Source organism: Taudactylus pleione, unplaced genomic scaffold (genome assembly GCF_031769625.1).
Source record: "Taudactylus pleione unplaced genomic scaffold, aTauple2 ptg000070l, whole genome shotgun sequence".
NCBI classification, from domain to species: domain Eukaryota; kingdom Metazoa; phylum Chordata; class Amphibia; order Anura; family Myobatrachidae; genus Taudactylus; species Taudactylus pleione.
The window spans coordinates 6,594,810-6,609,112 of NW_028284472.1; positions in this window are offsets into that span (position 1 = coordinate 6,594,810).

The window sequence follows — 14,303 nt, forward strand, 5'->3', positions numbered from 1 at the left end:
TGCGTCCGGTTCTCATTGCGCAAGTGTGGCCGGATCATTGCGGTCATTTTTCGTTCGCTCGTATACACAGCGAACAGAAAGTGACCTATGTCATTTGATTGACAGAATGTTCCGTTTATGGGTGGTAACGGGGGTGGAGATGAGAAAACGCAGGCGTGACAAGGCGTTTTTGGGGGTACATGTATTATCTTGTGCGAACGTCCAATGTGGACGCTATTTTGTACACGTCACTGTGTGATCCAATTTCCATTAAGACTGCTCAGTCAGCTTGTGGTCTGGTATAGTCTACCGCAATGACGATGGTCTCCTCGTACTTCCCTGGACTCATCGATGGTGTTGCGATTAATCAAGTGAGGCAACAAAAACAATTAACTTTTAATTTCTAAACAGCTTCTAAGGTGTTTAGCAAATAGACCTTTTTTAGTAGCTAAAAACCGAACGCAGGTGAACCACTCAGCTGCTAATTTCTGGGGCATACAATCAATTAGCTAATAAATGTTTGGGGTTTTTGAGTGCTTTTTACATGTTTGTAAGTGTTTATTTTGTAAGCAAACAATATTGTACGCATGTTTGGTTTTTTTCTATTTTATTTTTTGACCAAGAAACCAATCGTCCTTTTGTTTTTTGATAATTGTTAATTCAAACTCATAAATTGATTTAACCCTTTTTTTTAGGCAAAATATGAAATGTTTCTATTTCCGTTGTACTGTTTGTAAGTTTGTTAGAGGGATTACCTTTTAACCAGATTGTGAATAAATCAACAATAGGATTTAGCAATTTTGTTTCCAAAGTTTATTAATATTTTTGTTATTTTTGTTTCAAGTTTTTTTTAAAGTAAACATATTTTTTTTCATGGGACAAAATCTAGAAATCATTTTGCCCACACACCAACAAAATAAGTGGCATTTGAACACAAATAAAACAAATAAAAACAATTCACAAGAAAGGAGAGGGAAGTTTTTGCCATGCAGGAATATGGGGCAAACACAGAGATGGATTGTGGGGAAATTAGCCAGTGCTGTCATCGCCTTTTAGGCCGTTTGGCCGGGGGTTGGAGGGAGCCTGAACGGGTCCGGGAAGTCCTCCGGCTGGCCTGGCCAGAGGCAGATGTTGTGGCCTCTGGACTAGGCATAGGGCTAGGCACATTTGGAGGGATGGCTGTTGTTGTGCCAGAGGTGGAGGGTCCTGATGTTCTGGCAGGAAGGGAGGCCGGCTCCAACATGTGCTGGCGAACGAGCTGCTCCAGGGCATTTGCTATTCGCACGTTGGCCCCAGTATTTTCCGCAAGGGGCTTAGCAATGGTCACGTTGGCCGCAGCACTTTGCTCCAGGGCGTCCGCCACCCGTAGCAGATTGGCGTCCATCCTCAGCAGAATCTCGGTCTGCTGATCTGTTTTACCATTGAGATCAGTGAGGAGAGCCACTGCCTGCGAGGGGGAATGCCCTGGACTGTCTGCCACAGGGTCCCCAGCTGGATCTACTGCTTCCTCCCCTGCAGAGCCAGAAGAAATTCTGCGGCCAAAGCTCACTTCTGGAGCCGACTCATCCGTCTGTGTCTCTGTGAGAAAAAAGAGAAAAGAGTAGAATTATAATTTAGATATTGTCAAAAACACATTTCTGAGTTGTTAACATTACAACATTTACCTGGGGCAACATGAGGAGCCGCAAAGTCTGGCATGTCAGTATCCATGTTCGACACGCCAAACACCTCCTCATCCTGCACACACCCCTGTGCCAGCTCCTCCAAATCCGTGAGCTCAAGTGACACAGGGGTGGGACCCCCACCTGTTCCCCCTGCATGCCTAGCCCTATCAGCCAGTTTTTGTTTAAGCCGATATTTGAAGTCGCTCCATCTGTTGGTTTAAAATTTGGTATTATTCCTGCAGTATTTTGACCTGTAAACACTTTTTACTAAAATGTAGTTTTTACGTACCGGCGTTTGACCTCCCGGGTTGAACGTTCAAACTCACCCACACCATTGACACCACTGGCTATGTCGTCCCACAGTTTCCATCTCTGGGTTGCACCCATATTCCTTGGTGCCTGTACCAGGTTGTCATTGCACATTTGCACTAAAACCTCCATCTCCTTCCTTGTGAATTGTGGCTGCCTTTTTTTTTTGGCCCTAGTTTGCCTACTAGAGCCAGCAGCCTCTTCCATGGCATCCTCCACACCTTTTTTTTTAAATGTTAAAAAAATGTTTGAGTAAAATGTTTTAAAATGTAATGTTAAACATACGCATTTTCCCATCAAAAATAAAAACACTTACATGGTGTCTGTTGGCTAGTACTTTGCTGCTCTGTACTCATTGTTTTTCCTCAATGTAGCAGACCGATTTCGGCCGCATCGCTCCTATTGTCCGTCCTTAATTTGAGCAGGAAAATAAAGCCTGTTTATGGCTTGGTGTGACTCGAGTCGAGGTGGGATGTTATGATTGTTGGAGGTTTTGCGTTGGAGTGGATTGTTGGTGATTGTTGTGTAGAAGGAGTACTTGTTTTTTTTAATCTTTTTTTCTTACTTGTATTTTTTTCCGTTAGCATTTTTGTTTATTTTTTGGCTTTTTTTATTTGAATTTTTGAGTAAGTATTTCAAAAAGCCACCTTAAAAATTAATAGTAAATAGTTTGCATTTTTTTTTAATATTTTTTTTTTTTACAGTTATTTTGGCAGTGACCCAGTGAAGTTTTATAACTTTGGGATATTTGTCTGTTTTTGGTAAGTGTTTTTGGTTTCATGAATTTACAAATTCGATGTGTTGGTCTTAGCATATGTTTCGCTAAATAATGTTTTTTTTTTCTGTGAACAATCATGTCTTACCACTAAATGTAGCGTACTATTTAGCGAACTAATGTGTCCTTATTTAACTGTAAAAGTAGCGTACTATTTAGCAAACTAATGTTTTAGTGGTTTTAACTGTAAAAGTAGCGTACTATTTAGCGAACTAATGTTTTAGTGGTTTTAACTGTAAAAGTAGCGTACTATTTAGCGAACTAATGTTTTTTTGTTTTTAAATGTAAAATTTACGTAATTTACGCAAACAAATGTTTTAGTGGTTTTAACTGTAAAAGTAGCGTACTATTTAGCGAACTAATGTGTCCTTATTTAACTGTAAAAGTAGCGTACTATTTAGCGAACTAATGTGTCCTTATTTAACTGTAAAAGTAGCGTACTATTTAGCGAACCAATGTGTCCTTATTTAACTGTAAAAGTAGCGTACTATTTAGCGAACTAATGTGTCCTTATTTAACTGTAAAAGTAGCATAATATTTAGTGAACTAATGTTTTTTTTGTTTTTAAATGTAAAATTAACGTACTATTTTGCGCACTAATGTTTTTTTAATTTTTCTGTGTAAAATCATGTCTTACCACTAAATGTAGCATACTATTTTGAGAACTAATGTATGCTTCTTTCTCTATTTTTTCGAAAACTAAATTTGTTTTCAATCATAGTTTATTAAATTAATCTTAAAAATATTTTCTACTTTTGAAATGTAGGTTGGTTTGCACATGACACGTCCCAGGCCTGTAAGCATCTTTGGTTTACTTGGAAAAGATAAGTATATTTTTCTTAGCACATTTGTCTAAAACAATAACTACCTGGCTTAACATTTCAGGTTGATGTTGGTCGTATTATATTGGCCATGGTTCCAGAACCCGACCAACCTCAACTTCATCCTAGGCGTAGGCCTCGTAGGCGTGCAAGGCCCCAGATATATAGAATGCGTGTCACCCTTTTTGGAATCCCAGATGATGAGGTGTTAAGGCGCTACCGTCTTCCGCCACAAATCATCATAGACACTCTCTCATTAATAGAGAGTGATCTTGAACGGCAAATTGACAGTCCTACCGCAATACCACCACTTATGCAATTAGTGCCGGTGTTACATTTTTGTGCCTCAGGATCCTTTCAAACCACTGTGGGAATAGTCGCTGGAATATCCCAATCCTCCTTTTCAAGGATCCTGAGGGCAGTGATGGAGGCACTTTTTAAACACCTCCATCATTTTATTAAAATGCCATTGGATATGGGTTCCCTTAATGTGGCGAAGGCTAATTTTTACCAAATAGCTGGCTTCCCACACATCATAGGGGTTGTGGATGGCACTCACATACCACTTCAGCCTCCAGCAAGGCTGGAGGCAATATTTAGGAACCAAAAGCACTTTCACTCGATGAATGTAATGGTGGTATGTGATGCCTCCCTCCAGATCCTGTCCCTGAATGCCAAATTCCCCGGCAGTGCACATGATTCCTTCGTCATCCGGCAATCAGGGATTTGGCCCAAATTAAACAACCTACAAGCTGGTGATGCGTGGCTTCTTGGTAAGTTGAAACCTTCTGTTGAAACCAATGCAAAGCTTGTTACACAATGGTCCTGATGGTTTTTTTTATATTTTCACAGGAGACAGTGGTTACCCTTGCACACCCTGGCTGCTCACTCCTTATTTGGTTCCCACACCAGGGCCACAAAGTCAGTATAATTCCGCACTTACAGCCACCAGGCAGGTGGTGGAGCGCTGTATCGGCCTTTTAAAAGGCCGATTCAGATGCCTCCACCGCTCTGGTGGCGAGCTCATGTATTTGCTGGCTATGGTTTCGAAAATTGTGGTCCTGTGTGGGATATTTCACGACATTGCCATAAGAAGTGGTGTCCCAATGCAGCCAGAGGATGCCTTGCCTGAGGACGGCCCCCCCGAGGTTGGTCGGAGGTCAGTATGTGGGGGGGCCATACGCGATGAAGTTGTGGCCAGATTTTTTAGGTAGTTATTTCCTCATAATTTTTAAAATTGCCACAATGTAGACATGTAATATTTTAAAGTACACTTTTAACTGTTTTTTTTTTTTAATCCCTCAAATGACCCTAAAAATCCATGCCTACTACCTGATCAACACAAATGACTTTATGTAGACACATTGGATATAACTTTGGTAACAATGATTTCTTCTCATTTGTGGATTCATGTTGGCATGCTACTTCTTCAAACAGTTCCTGATTGTGTTTTTTTGGGGGTTTTGGTGTGGTTTTGACTTGTGTGTGTTTTGAATGTTTGAATTTATTGTGTCTATTCACTTGGTGCTTATTATTTGTGTGCATTAAAATTTTATTTTACATTAACCAACCATTTCCATCGTAAATTACAACCAAGTGTAACCTGTTTCTAAAAATGCAAAGTTGCTTAATGCCTAATACTGTAATTTCTTATTTGGAAAAGTTTAGTACCCTGCTTTGTTGCTAAAAACAAACACCAAAGGTATTATGGTGAATCAGTATGTTTGCAATTGTAGGCCTAAGCAGGTAGCTTTAATTTTAACATTACCCACACCAAAAAATAATCACATTTTGAGGTGACTTCTCCAAACCTATTGGTATTGTTATGTGTTTAATTTGCAAGCTTACATACTTACTTGAGCTTTTGACAAACAAATTTACATTACTTTAAAAATCAGGGACAAATAGTAGACTTATGTAAGGTTCAACAATCTAAGATTTGCACACAAGGAATGAGACTTAAATAAATCAAAATAAACTTTATTTTTAAACAAACTGTTTTTGCAAAAAAAAAAACATTAGTGGCGCAGGCTCGCCAAAATATGGTCCAAGGAGACCAGCATTGCTACGACATGGCCCCTTAGCTCCATTAAGCCCGCAGACAATGCCTCGTTCCGCCTCTGCTCCTCTGTGGGTAAAAAAAATGTGTGGATTAGTAAAATGACACCTTCATTTATATATTTTTTTAAAATCTAACAATTCAGACTATCGTTAGAAAAAAAAAAAAAAGCCAAAACAAAAGGAATGAAAAACGAACAGATTCAAAACAAATAAGGGCCCCAAAAAAAAAAGAAAAATACAAAACTAAAAAAAACTACAAAGGGGAAAAAATACAACATTTGTGGGTAGCGTTAACAAGAAAGACTCAAGTGTGAGTGTTTGGACATGTGTCATATGTGTAAGGGGAAAACATCCTTGACATTGTTTCACAAAGATATATATCAAAAACATTGGAACTATTTTACTATTTTGAACTGCACAGGCAAAAGGACAACATCAACCCAAATGACAAAAACCATAAAAAAACCATAATTTAAAATGTAAACATACCGGTCAAAATGGTGCCTGGGCCTGGGGCACTGAAATCCTCCTCTTCAGAGGTTGGCCAGTGGCTCTGGGAAGGAATAGGTGTAATTTGGGAGGAAGTGGAGGGTGAGGAAAAGAGAGGGGGGGTTTGAGGGGAGGGGGAAGTTGGAGGGATGGTAAGGTGGGAGAGGGAGGGGACTAACGTGCGGCAAGGTCTGGGGTGGAGGGGGAATTTGGGGAAGAGTGGGCAGAGGATGTTTGGGTGGGAGTGGGGGATAGGGGTCGAGACACCCGTCTGCGCCGTCTCATTCTCCGCTCGGCCCCTAAATGATGGATACCAACATATTTAATTACAATGCTTTTTTGTTTATATTTTTTTACCAAAAACAATAGCAAAAAAAAAACCACGCCTATACTGTAAACATGCACATGCAGGTAGGGCCAAAATTCACAAACAGGGCTATACTGTAAACATGCACACGCAGGTAGGGCCAAAATTCACAAACAGGGCTATACTGGAAACATGCACTCGCAGGTAGGGCCAAAAAACACAAACAGGGCTATACTGTAAACATGCACACGCAGGTAGGGCCAAAATTCACAAACAGGGCTATACTGGAAACATGCACACGCAGGTAGGGCCAAAATTCACAAACAGGGCTATACTGGAAACATGCACATGCAGGTAGGGCCAAAAAACACAAACAGGGCTATACTGGAAACATGCACAGGCAGGTAGGGCCAAAATTCACAAACAGGGCTATACTGGAAACATTCACACGCAGGTAGGGCCAAAATTCACAAACAGGGCTATACTGGAAACATGCACACGCAGGTAGGGCCAAAATTCACAAACAGGGCTATACTGGAAACATGCACATGCAGGTAGGGCCAAAATTCACAAACAGGGCTATACTGGAAACATGCACACGCAGGTAGGGCCAAAATTCACAAACAGGGCTATACTGGAAACATGCACATGCAGGTAGGGCCAAAAAACACAAACAGGGCTATACTGGAAACATGCACAGGCAGCTAGGGCCAAAATTCACAAACAGGGCTATACTGGAAACATTCACACACAGGTAGGGCCAAAATTCACAAACAGGGCTATACTGGAAACATGCACACGCAGGTAGGGCCAAAAAACACAGGGCTATACTGGAAACATGCACACGCAGGTAGGGCCAAAAAACACAAACAGGGCTATACTGGAAACATGCACATGCAGGTAGGGCCAAAATTCACAAACAGGGCTATACTGGAAACATGCACACGCAGGTAGGGCCAAAAAACACAAACAGGGCTATACTGGAAACATGCACACGCAGGTAGGGCCAAAAACACAAACATGGCTATACTGGAAACATGCACACGCAGGTAGGGTCAAAATTCACAAACAGGGCTATACTGGAAACATGCACATGCAGGTAGGGCCAAAATTCACAAACAGGGCTATACTGGAAACATGCACACGCAGGTAGGGCCAAAAACCAAAAACAGGGCTATACTGGAAACATGCACATGCAGGTAGGGCCAAAAAACACAAACAGGGCTATACTGGAACATGCACACGCAGGTAGGGCCACAAAAAAATAAAACAAAAAATATATACAAACACATAAACACTTACTTTCCAGAATCTGGAGACGCAAACGTGCAAGCAGGCATGGGGTTCGGCAGCGCAAATCCGACCACCTGCGCTCCAGTTGGCCGATATTTCGGCGATAGCCGATGGAGCGCAGGCGGCGGCGCACCTCCGCGTACGCCATCCGCATGCGGAGGTTTGTGATGGGGGGAGGATGATGGGTGATTCTCTGGTCCATCACCTCTGTGAGGACCAGGAGCTCACGCCTTCAAAACGCGGAGGCTCTCATGATGGCAATGATTTTTTTTACACAAAACAGTTTTAATAAAGGCCCTAGAAAAATTTAGATTGGCTAATGTACTTTGTAAATTAACAGGAACCATTCTATTGGTTATTGTATAAGTCATGTGACCTACAGCCTCACAAATATAATGTGAGTTATGATAGGCTTGATGCAGTGACATGCGTAAGCTAATTTAAATAAAAAAATTAAAGTACTAAAATATGCCTATAAAAAACAACGGAAAACAATAGTATCATTCCAAAAAACCTTTAATTTCGAAAAACAATACCATTGGTGAAACTGTTCGTATTCTGCGGTACAAATGACACACACTGACAAGAATAAAGTTTATTGACAATGAAAAAAAAACCAGGATTGAAAACATGTGAATAGCAATTAAGGTAATTAATATAGTGATTGCCATGAAACGATTAAAGTATGTTTGAAGAATGAAATAGCAGGCAATCGAAAACTTTCAGGGCCACTTCCAAAATTGACTTGTGCGAGCGTTCCCTGCAACCAAAGAGGAGACAGACGGTCGCTATTTTGAACGTTCGCTAGCTAGAGGAGGGGTTGGGAGACTATGGGGCGGAGAATTAGCTACGAGCGAACGTACGAGCGAGCGCTTGAATTTAAATATTTCCACTCGTACGGCGGACGAGCGAACGGCCACTTGCATCCGGTTCTGAATCAGGCCCAGAGACTGTAACCTCCCACTGCACGTTGCACTTTAAATAACAGAAGATCACCTTACTAAGGCTGTATGCGGCATTCTACCTTTGCCATTCATATATATTTATATATTGGACATTGAATTGAGAGACACCAATCCATATAGAGAAAGGGGAAGTAAAACGTATAACGTGTTCCACCGACTCTCTGATCTGGATTTGGACTGAAATCAAATATCACATATTTATGTTTGTGTTGTATTGTTATGTATACCGGTATTATGTTGCACAGGGTCATAATTACTACAATGTCATTTTTAGTGATTGCAATTATTTATATTGTGAATACATTTATATATATATATATATATATATATATATATATATATATATATATACCAATTGATCCATTCATTATTATAAGTATATAGATACAAGGTATGCGCTGAACTCATATATATTTTCTCTTTCCAAAATCCAATATAGAGAAGGCATGTTGGGCTTCACATATATATATATCTTGTTCAGCGGCAACTTGTAAAGTATTCCATTCTGTTTCAGGTTAAGCGCAGTTACTTTTATTTCTTTTATTCTTAGTACATACCCTGATTCAGTTTCTAAAATACAATGAAGACAATCTATTGGATAGCCACAGTTTATATGCATTTAATTTAGAACTTGTAAACATTGGTCATGTGATCAGGGCTGTGGTCACATGATCGCTGTACTCTCTGTAAACATAATCACGGAAAATAATATAGTATTGACCCTCTCCAGGAGGGACACAATGCTCTGGTCCTGGGCTTCCCTGGTAAGAGGTGCGGCTGTAGCACAGTTCAAAATTCAAATAGGGGAGTCACACCAACTGTCATTTCACACACTGCCAAACATCACTGGCTGGGACCAGGGCCGCCATCAGGGGGGGACTGTCGGGACTGGAGTCCCGGGCCCGGACACTCGGGGGGCCCGGTCGTCCGCTCCTTCCCCCTGCTGCTGCGTAAGCCCTCTAGCTCCGCGGCCATACACTCCAGGGGCCCGCCGCCCGCTTGCTCCTAACCCCTGCAGCAGCTAAAGCCTAGGGAGGGATGTATGCCCTCCCGCTGCATCCTCCTTACAGAGCAGCAGCCGGACACTCGGGGGGCCCTGCCTGCTCCTAGAACAGCCGCCCGCTCACACCACACATATGCTGCTGTGCCGCCGAGCAAGACCATAGAGAGCTCGGCGGCGTGGCACACTTCCTCCTACCTGCAGGGCTGCTGCGGGCCGGTGCGACGCTGACCACGTGACGTCACATCGCGCTCCCTGCTGAAGAGAGGAGGACTACCAAGAGAGGAGCTGTCGGCTGTGTGGGAGTCCCGGATCAGCAAATGGTTAGGGGGACAACAGGATGGAAAGACAAGGGGGTGGAAACTGGGTGCAGGTGGCTGGATGTACAAGGGGGCAGGAGGCTGGATATACAAGAGGGTAGGAGGCTGGATATACAAGAGGGCAAGAGGCTGGATATACAAGGGGCAGGTGGCTGGATGTACAAGCGGGCAGGTGGCTGGGAAAACAAAGGGGCAGGAGGCTGGATGTACAAAGGGACAGGAGGCTGGATGTACAATGGGGCAGGTGGCTGGATGTACAAGGGGACAGGTGGCTGGATGTACAAGGGGGCAGGAGGCTGGATGTGCAAGGGGCAGGTGGCTGGATGTACAAAGGGACAGGAGGCTGGATGTACAAGGGGCAGGTGCCTGGATGTACAAGGGGGCAGGTGGCTGGATGTACAAAGGGACAGGAGGCTGGATGTACAAGGGGGCAGGTAGCTGGATATACAAGGGGCAGGTGGCTGGGAAAACAAAGGGGCAGGAGGCTGGATGTACAAGGGGGCAGGAGGCTGGATGTACAAGGGGGCAGGAGGCTGGATGTACAAGGGGGCAGGAGGCTGGATGTGCAAGGGGTAGGTGGCTGGATATGCAAGGGGCAGGAGGCTGGATATGCAAGGGGGAAGGTGGCTTGAAATACGGGGGAAGGAGGCTTGAGAGATGGGGCAGGAGGCTGGATATACAAGGAGGCAGGTGACTTGAAAGACAAGGGGCAGGAGGCTGGAAAAACAAGGGCAGGAGGCTGGAAAAACAATGGGACAGGTGGCTTGAAAGTCAGGGGCAGGAGGCTGGAAACACGGGGACAGAAAGGGGGTAGGAGGCTGGAAAGACAAGGGGACTGGAATGGGGCAGGAGGCTGGAAAGACAAGGGGCAAAAGGCTGGAAAGACAAGGGACTGGAAAGACAAGGCGGCAGAAGGCTGGAGTGCCATAAGGCAGGAAGCTCAGGTGACATGGGACAGGCGGTGACTTAGGGATCAGGAGACTAGAATGATACAGAGTAGTAGGCTTGAATGCCACAGTGAGCTGGAATTGAAACAGAACTGGAGGTGGCACTGGGCAGGGGGCAGGAGAGATACAGGAGGCTAGAAGGGATATGGGGCAGGAGACGCGAGGTGACACAGGGAGCAGGAGGCTGAAAGAGACACAGGGCGAGAAGCTGGAATGTTGCTGGAGGTGACATAGGGAGTAGGAAGCTGCAGGAAACATGGGGCTGAAAGTTGGAATGGTGCAGGGATCTGGAGGTGACACAGGGCAGGAGGCTGGAATGACGCAGGGTACTGGAGGGGAGACGGGGCAGGAACTTGGAATGTTACAGGGATCTGGAGGTGACTTAGGGAGCAGGAAGCTGCAGATGACACGGGGTATGTAGCTGGAATGACAACGGGATAGATGGGACATGGAGCAGGAGGCAGGAGTGACACATCACATGGGCAGGAGGGACACAGGTGGCGAGTCTGGTTGAACCTGTGTTGTATGATAATGACATTAATTATATTCCTACACAAACAGGCGTCTTCCGGACAATGGGATTTCCTACATGAATAGTGAATACTGACTGAAGATACCGTCTGCTCAGGGAGGGCTGTCATAACGTCACGACGCATCACTGAATAAGAGGAGACACGGCATGTGAGGACTGGGGAGCAGTTAGAACGGAATAAGAAGAAGAGTGTGGTAACTAAGGTAAGTGTCTGGGGTTGTGAGGGGGGGGCCCCTGCCTATCTTGGCAGTCCCGGGCCCCATCATTTCTGATGGCAGCCCTGGCTGGGATTCACTGGCAGTTGGTGCGATTCCCCTATTTGAATTTTGGACTGTGCTGCAGCCCCGCCTCTGGAGCCTCCACCAATCATAAATTACCAGGGAAGTCCAGGACCAGAGCATTGCGTCCCTCCTGGAGAGGAGCATGTTGGGATGTATGAATAAGCTTCTACGGGCTCGATCCAATTAGGTGCAAAGGGGACTAGATACCTTCACAATGCCAGCAACGGCACAGCAGTTTGCCCCTATTTTTCGGCCAAATCTCACCCCGGACTCATACTTGCCTACCTTCCCGATTCAGCTGGGTGCCGCTTCTGCCCCCCCCCCTAGAATTGCAGGCAAGCCTCCAAACGGAAGCCCCCCCTGTCCCCCCCTACAGTTACAAGACAATCCAGGGGGGGGAGGGGGGTGACGGTAATCTCGGAATTGTGTAGCGGAGGCAGGGCCAAAATGTTGCAATTGCATGGCCCCATCCCCACCCTTCAATAGCGGCCACGCCCTCCTGTGGTACCAATCTGACTGGCCCCTCCCAGAAGGGGCAGCCAGAAAGTCGACAACCCTGCACGGACTGCAATTGGGACTGTGAACAAAAATGTGTGAGTCCGGCGATACTGTAAGTGCAGCACACGCGTGTAACTCGCACCTAATTGGATCGAGTCCTAACTGTCATTTATCTAGCACGGTCTATAAAATGACAGTTTGAAGCTGAATGGTTGCTATGGGCAACTTCCCCATTTCATCACTTTGGAAGGTTTGACAAATCCCCACATTTTTAGGCAAAAATAGGGATTTTGCTTTTTTTTCCTCCTGATCTGAGACGGAAAAAACTTTTCGCCTGTTTCAGTCTATCGTGGGTGCGATAATATCGGCGAAAAAAATCACCAGATATTATCGCCGCTAATTTAATCTGGTCCTTAGGGGGTACATTTACTAAAGGTCAATTTTAATCTATTTAGTCAATCTTAATCGATCAACAACAATGTTGTATTTCAGGGGCTAAATCGCATAGTTACTAACACTTGAAAATCGATATTAAAAAGATTGTTAGCAAAAAAAAGTTGATCAATTTAGAATGATTTTTAATCAATTAAAATGTATCTTTAGTAAATTAACACCTTAGTGTTGCAATTTTATATAACCTCATTTAACCCCTCATACAAAGCCCCAATTGGAATTTGCTTTGTGAACTGTAAAGATTTACCTTACACACAGCCAGCTAGGTGGTACGTCACTCAACACTACACAGTCGCAACTGGAAGCTGTCAGGTCACTTGCATCACTAGGGGGTGGGGTGGATGCGGGTCGCACAAGGTGACACCATACGAGGGGGTGACACCAAAATAATAGAGCTGCCCTGCTGTCTTGGTGTCAACCCATCGGATGGTGTCACCGAACAGCCAGACGGCAGGGGAGTAAGGCAAGTCCACTGTGTGCAGAAAATAGGGGGCATGACATGCAGTCTCGCCTACGAAGATTGGCACACATAAGGGGGCATGGCTTCCAGCGTACCAGGTGTCACCAAGGTAAGTGACGCCGCTGTGTCAGGTCCTGCGGACTCTATTTAATGGCACTGGGTCACCTCAACCACCTGTAAGTTTGATCTAGGATGGCAGATCCTTCCATTTGGTGGCAGGATTGGCCACAAACGGTGGGCCAAATTGAGTAAGGAGCTTGTAAGTAGGGATGTGCAGGCTCGGATAGGTTCGAGTTTGCACGTGGAGTTCGGATTTTTCCCTCCAAAAAAACGGAACTCAGAACGAGGCAAAACGTCATCTTACATGGACGAACATCATCATTCCTGGTCTTTTGTCCAGGAATGATGATGTTCGTCCATGTAAGATGACGTTTTGCCTCGTTCTGAGTTCCGTTTTTTTGGAGGGAAAAATCCGAACTCCACGTGCAAACTCGAACCTATCCGAGCCTGCACATCCCTACTTGTAAGTGTGGCTGGAAGGTGATCAATCATTGAGACAAACTTTTTTTTATTGTAACGTTTTTTCATTAATTGTTTTTTTATTATTATTATTATTATTATTATTATTATTATTACTACACAATGAGTGGCCTGTTGGCATTGATTTGGTGCTTTTGGTGCACGGGAGTAATTTCAGGATAAATAATATTGGTTCCAAGAGGAGGAAAATATCCCGTGAGAAGACATTAGGATACACCAGATAAGAGTGTAAGTACAGAAACTGAAGTCTAATAGAAGTATATAAGGGAAGGTAAAATCCAGAGCCTGTGTTTTTGTTACTCATACTGTTTTATTAGTATTGCTTTAATAAAATATTAAGACAATAATAATAATTACTTAGGCATAAAGGCAATAAAATGATTGCCTCAATACCTACAATCGCTATTCAGGAAACAAATTCCGGGCAGACAATAAGCTGATTATTTTTTCATCTCCCTCTGTATACAATACCTTGATGATCCTTAGGCCAGCTCATTTCCTATTTCCCGGCATCCACCCTCACTCCCCGCACCCTCCCGTCCTAACATTCTGTCAAGCAATGGTCTGTAAAATAGTTATCCAGCCCAGCAGACAGGCAAGTGCCGTTTG